Source organism: Mastomys coucha, unplaced genomic scaffold (assembly GCF_008632895.1).
Source record: "Mastomys coucha isolate ucsf_1 unplaced genomic scaffold, UCSF_Mcou_1 pScaffold22, whole genome shotgun sequence".
Taxonomy (NCBI): Eukaryota; Metazoa; Chordata; class Mammalia; order Rodentia; family Muridae; genus Mastomys; species Mastomys coucha.
Window position 1 is genome coordinate 184216071 of NW_022196905.1, and position 6275 is coordinate 184222345.

Here is a 6275-nt window from a genome sequence, read left to right on the forward strand (position 1 = left end):
GGACCCTGTGCTCAGTCCAATGGATAGCTGTGAGCCTCTACTTCTGTATTAGTCAGGTACTGTCAGAGACTCTAATGAGACAGCTATATCAGGCTCCTGTCAGCCAGCACTTTTCAGCATCCACAATACACTTTTAACCTCCATTGTAGCCCCCCACCCACGAGAGGTAGTGGAAAAGAAAGGATATGGGGAAGTAGACCTGTTTAGAAAGGTTCTTTAGGCATCTCTTGTCTGTGTTGTCTGGAAATTGACAGTACAGTTCACAGGTTAGCAGAGGCAGCTTGATCCTCTTGGAAACACTTCATGGATACACCAGCATTCCTTCCCTATCTCTCTTGGTTAACTTTGGTTGAAAGTCTATTTTTTCAGGTGTTAGAATGGGTAATCCAGCTGGCTTCTTGGGTTCATTTGCTTGGAAAACTCTGTTCCAGCCCTTTACTCTGAAGTCTTGCCTATCTTTGTTGCTGAAGTGTTTCTTGGATGCAGCAGAAGGATGGATCCTGTTTTCGTGTCCACACTGTTAGCCTTTGTCTTTTTATTGGACAATTGAGTCCATTAATGTTCAGAGATATTAATAACTAATGACTGGTAATTCCTGTTATTTGGATGTTGTTGTTAGTAGCACATGTGTATGTTTGTGTGTGTGTTTCCTTTCTTTTGATTTTGCTGCTGTGCAGTTATTTCTTATTTTTTTCAAGGGGGGGAATGTTGTTAACTTCTTTGGTTTGGAGTTTTCCTTCTAGTATCTTTTTTAGGTCTGTATTTTTGGATAGATATTGTTTAAATTTGATTTTGTCACATAATATCTTTCTTTCTTCATCTAAGTTTTGCTGGACTTAACTCTAGTTTCAGGGGATCAAACTGGAGGAGGCAGAGACTAGAGTCAGGATGTATTGTATAAGAGAAAAAATTAATTTTTTAAGAATTAAGAAAAGAGGAAACCTTTTTCAAATGTAAAAAAGTAGCATGTAATAAGTTGTATGATTAAATGTTCTTGTAATAGTAACCCAGGCCCCTCTGGCCTTTAGAGAATCTGTTGAGAAATTGGGTATAATTCAGATAGGTCTGCCTTTATATGTTATTAGCCTTTTGCACTTGTAGCTTTTAATATTCTTTCTTGTTTTCCCCTGCACATTTATTGTGTTGATTATTATATGGTGAGAAGATTTTCTTTTCTGGTGCAATCTATTTGATATTCTGTAATGTTCTTATATGTTTATCAGCATCTCTCTCTCTCTCTTTCTCTCTCTCTCTCTCTTTCTCTCTTTCTTTAATTAGCAGTGTCTCTTCTAGGTTGAGGAAGTTTTCTATGATTTTGATGAGGATATTTACCTGGGCTTGGAGCTAGGGGTCTTCCATTTCCATTCCTTTTATTCTTAGGTATGTTTTCTTTCCCATAGTGTCCCAGATTTCGTGGATGTTTTCTCTCAGGAACTTTTTAGATTTACCATTGTTTTGGTCTGGCGCATTCAGTTCTTCAACCATTATCTTCTACACCTGAAATTCTCTCTTCCATCTGTTGTATTCTGTTGATGACATTTGTACCTGTAGTTCTTGTTCTCTTTCCTCGGTTTTCTTTCTCCAGGATTCTCTCAGTTTGTGTATCTTTATTGCTTTTATTTCCATTTTCAAGTCTTGAACAGTTTTATTCATTTCCTTCACCTGTTTGACTGTACTTTCCTGTGTTTCTTCAAGGGATTTATTCAGTTCCTCTTTAAAGGCCTCTATAACATTCATTAGGTTGGATTTAAGGTAATTTTCTTGTGCTTCAGGCATTTCCAGATATCTAGGGATTGTTTTAGTAGGATATCTGGGCTATGGTGTGTCATATTGCCCTGACTCATGTTGGCTGCATTCTTAAATGGGTCTTAAGCTATCTGGTTGTTGAAGGTGTTGCCTGGGGTTCCTTATGCCTGCAGGACTTCTCAAGGCAGCAGGCATCGCAGTGAGCGTGACAATGTTGTTTAGGGAGCAGGTATCTGCTCACTTCTGTTTGCTGTGCCCCACACGGATCTAAATATTCCTGGAGCTCAGCAGATCTCCTGGGGATGGGAGGTATAACTGTTGTGCTGCTGCTGCTGCAACTTAGGGGGACAGAGTGAAGCTTACTGTTGCTGGTTGTGCTCCAGGGGTGTCACAGCCAGCAGGGCATTGGCAGGCAAGGATCTAACTTGACTGTTCCAGGGGCACAGCAGGCCTTCTCCGGAAGGTGCTCAGAGCCATGGCCTGAGGATAGAAGTAAGGATACAGCATGCAGTTCACCTCTGCTGGCTGTGCACACTCTTTCTGATTTCTTTCTTCCTTCCTTTTTCTTTCTTTCTTTCTTTCTTTCTTTCTTTCTTTCTTTCTTTCTTCCTCCCTCCCTCCCTCCCTCCCTCCTTCCCTCCCTCCCTCCCTCCCTCTCTTTCTTTCTTTCTTTCTTTCTTTCTTTCTTTCTTCCTTTCTTTCTTTTTCTTGGTATGGGACATTTTATTTCTCCATGAAACACTCAAAGAGATTAGCTTGTGAAAAATAACATTTATCCCAGAATTGTATATTTTCTTCCAACATATCCTGCTTTGAATTAGGAAATGATATTGTAATCCGTTTCACTACAAGGAAAATATTACAAAATATTTACAGGAAAATATTAAAAATAACTTAAACCCAAAAGTTAAGGCACATGAGTTAAAGCAAGGAACTAAGACCTCGCTGACAGAATTCCCAAAATGGAGAAGGGAAGAGAGAGAGGAGATGGTAGTTTCACAGGGAACAGGGGTTAGCAGCAGTGTTTCACATCCTGGTCTGTAAAGAAACACCTTGTGTGGGGAGGATCCCAGCAGGCAAACATTAGAGACTCCTGGAACTGCACTTGGAAAACACCTGACAGTGAACGTTGCTCTTCACTCTAAGTTTAGCAAAGGCCTCTTGTTCCACAAACCAGTACTCTGAACAGAAACCTGTCGTGGCAGGACAATTTGTAACAGTGGCTCTTCCATCTCTTTCATAAATGCTTTATAAACATCATCTTTAGTTTGTACTGAGACAGGAACTTAAGGACCAGATCTCAAGGCTGCTTTGGCAACAGCCACAGCAGAGTCATCCTCTGACCTTCTTTGGGGAACAGCAATACCCCCCTTATTCTCGCAGCACACCCTCAGTGCATGGGTCCAAACCTTGTGGCCTCTGCCTTGGGATTGGTGATCTGGGGCTTGGCCCTGATGGTCGTTGTGGCTTTCTTCTCAATGGTGGTTGCACTTGCATCATCTGCCTTCGGTTGCTGAATGAGGCTGGGAGGGGAACTCAACACCCCTGGGTTGGGCAAAGGAGCTGGTGAGCAAAGGCCAGGTGGGGCAGGACCAAGAGGATGTACCAAGGGTGGGCGCATCATGCCAGGACCAGGAGGAGGGATGGATACCTAGAGGTGCAGGAGGAGGTAGCCTTGGTGGAGGTCCTCGAGGAGGGGATAGGGAGGGAGGAAGATCCAGAGGTGGGCCTGGAGGAGGGCCAGGAGGTCAGCCTGATGGTGGTCCTGGAGATAAAAGTCATGGTAGAGGCCCTCTGATTCCTGGCATTCCACCCAGGAGGAACGCCAGGAGGAACACCCAGGAGGAACACCAGGAGGAGGTAAGGGTGGGGCAGGTGGTGGTCCAAGAGCTGGTGGTCCTGGCATGGGAGGTGCTTGTATCTGAGAAGTAGGAACGGGATTGTGGAGGAGCCTTCTGCTTGCTGTGAAGAGGCAGCAGTTGTGCCCTCAGACTGGGAATCTTCTTCATGCTGCTTTTGGGATTGCTTCTCTGCTTCAGAAGCATCAGTCCTCCTCCTCCTCCTCTAAAAATTCCTCCATTTCCCATCCTTCCCCAGGGATTTCCTGACCTAGAATTCAAAACATCATGGTTTGAAGGGGGAGTCAGCTCCTTCTTGTTCTTCCTCTTCCTTGATTTCTCAGGCATACCAGCAAATCGGATGCTCAGACCTCCTCAGCACGGTGGCGCTCACGGTTATGCCGGTTTCCGAACCCCTCATCCTCATCTCTGCGTCCCATCTCTGTCAGTGTCACTGTCTTCAGTACTGACAACATGCTTATCCTGATTGATGTCCTCAGGATAGCCGTCGTCTGCACTGGTGCTGGACATGTCATCATCATGACTCGGTTGAGCAAAGTCTGTACTGCACGTCTTCATCTCACCTCGGACAGGGAAGATCTAGAGCAAAGCCTACTTTACAGCCATCCATCTGCAGAACTTGAGGAGGAGATGGGCCAGGTGGTGGGCCGGGCGATTTTCTGCCAGGGGGCAAACGTGGAGCACCATGTCCCAGGAGAGGAAGGATAGAAACTGCTCGAGTTGGAGGCCCATATGCTGAGGTTTTCTTCAGCATGGAGGGTGGCTGGGTATCAGGAAGAGGAATGTCCTGGATCAAGATTAGTGGCTGGTCCCTGAGTACTTTATGTCAAGGGACCTTCTGCCTCTCGGTCAACCACCCAGGCACCGCCATCTTGCAACCTTGCGCCCCTCTGCCCCGCTCCTGATTCCTTAATGTAGATACTTAATGTGTAACTGTAATCACATTCTACATGTTCCAGAAGTTTGGTTGTGTTTCAGTTTCAGAAAAAAATTTTTTTTTGTTTTGATTTCTTATTTGACCCACCAATCATATAATGAGTTGATTAACCTCTGAATTAGCATATATTTGCAGAGATTTGTTTTCTAACAGTTTTAAATTTTATTGCATTATCATCCGATATATGATATAATGAGTCATCCAGTCTCTTTGAATTTGTAATTATCTGCTTTGTGGCCCCCTAATGTTGTCTGTTTTAGAAAAATTTCAGTGACTTAGTTTGCACAAATAAGGGTTCTGAACTTCAAACTTTCAATGGGAGAAGCAGGGGTAAGAAAATAAAGAGGATAGGAAGCTGGTGTCAGGAAGACTACATGAGCCAGTGGCTCATGCCTACAAGTTCATTCAGCAGCACCGTGTCTCATGGACTGTTTGCAGTGAGACACATAGACAAAGTCAGGAGAAATTATCACAGAATGGATGAGAGTCAGCAGGAAGTTTATTAAACAATACTGGGCAAAGGACAACAGGCTCTGTCAAGTGTGTCACACATCAAGCACACAGCAGCCTTGGGACTGATAACCACAGCCTTTTGGGGGTGGCGGTAGGAGAGCAGAGTGCCCAGGGATTGAGAACTTGACTCCCTTGTGGTCCTTGTCTACTAAGAACACAGAACCTAATCCCCCCCAACACACACACACACACACACACACACACACACACACACACACACACACACATTTTTTTTCCTGTTAGGGCCTCTGAGAAAGCCTTGGATTGGCCTGGTCCCCAATACTTTTAGATGCTAATGAAAAGAATGTGTGTATTCTTTGGTGTTTGTGTACAATATTCTGCAGATATGTACTGAGTCCATTAAGATGCTTGATGTCAATTAATTTTATTTCTTTGTACATTATTTTTAAAATTACATGTTTATTGGAAAAAGTGGGGTATTGAGATCACCTACTATTAATGGATTGATGTCAATCAGTGCCTTTAAACCCTGTAGTAAATTTTAAGAAATAGAGTACGTCAGTTTGGTACAAGTATGTTGAAGACAGAAAGGTCTTCTTGATTAACTTTTCCATTTATTAGAATGAAGTGTCCCTCTCTATCTCCCCTGATTAAATTTAAATTGAAGTTTACTTTATCAGAGACTGTTAAAGTTAAGCCTGATTACTTCCTGGTCTTACTTGATTGGAGTAATTTTGTCTAGCCTTTTGCTCTAAGGCAGTGCCTATCTTTAAACCTAAGCTGCATTTGTTGTAGATGATAGATAAGTAGATTTTTTTAAAAGTATATTCAGTCAACCTATGCTTTTGAATGGAGAGTTGACAAAACCATTTGAAGTTACTATTAAAATAAGTAAACCATGGTCATCAAGTTGCTTTTGTTCTCAGTGGTATGTCGTATTTATGGTATATTTCTCTCCACAGTCTCTATATTATATTCATTCCTTTCTTTTGCCCCAAATGTTGTTTCCTGTAGTTCCTTTAGTTTGGTTTTTCCGATATAACCTTTCTTGGTTGTTTTTATCATGGGAAAATTTCTGTTCTCCTTCAGTGATGGTGGATCTTTTTGACAATATTTTTAAGAACGGAATGGTATGGTGGAATGGACAGAGAAGTGACTTGTGGGTAGACGCATATCACATGGTGTTTGGGGAAAGCTAAAGAGCCACCTCTGTGCAGGCTTTGTAGTCTGTTTAAACTGGGGCCCAAGCACTGGTTTGA

General features: G+C 42.9%; 1 pseudogene; it reads right to left on the reverse strand.

Annotated features, from left to right (window-relative positions):
- Positions 1-2882: 2882 nt before the first annotated feature.
- Positions 2883-4398, reverse strand: LOC116104791 (annotated as a pseudogene).
- Positions 4399-6275: the final 1877 nt, after the last annotated feature.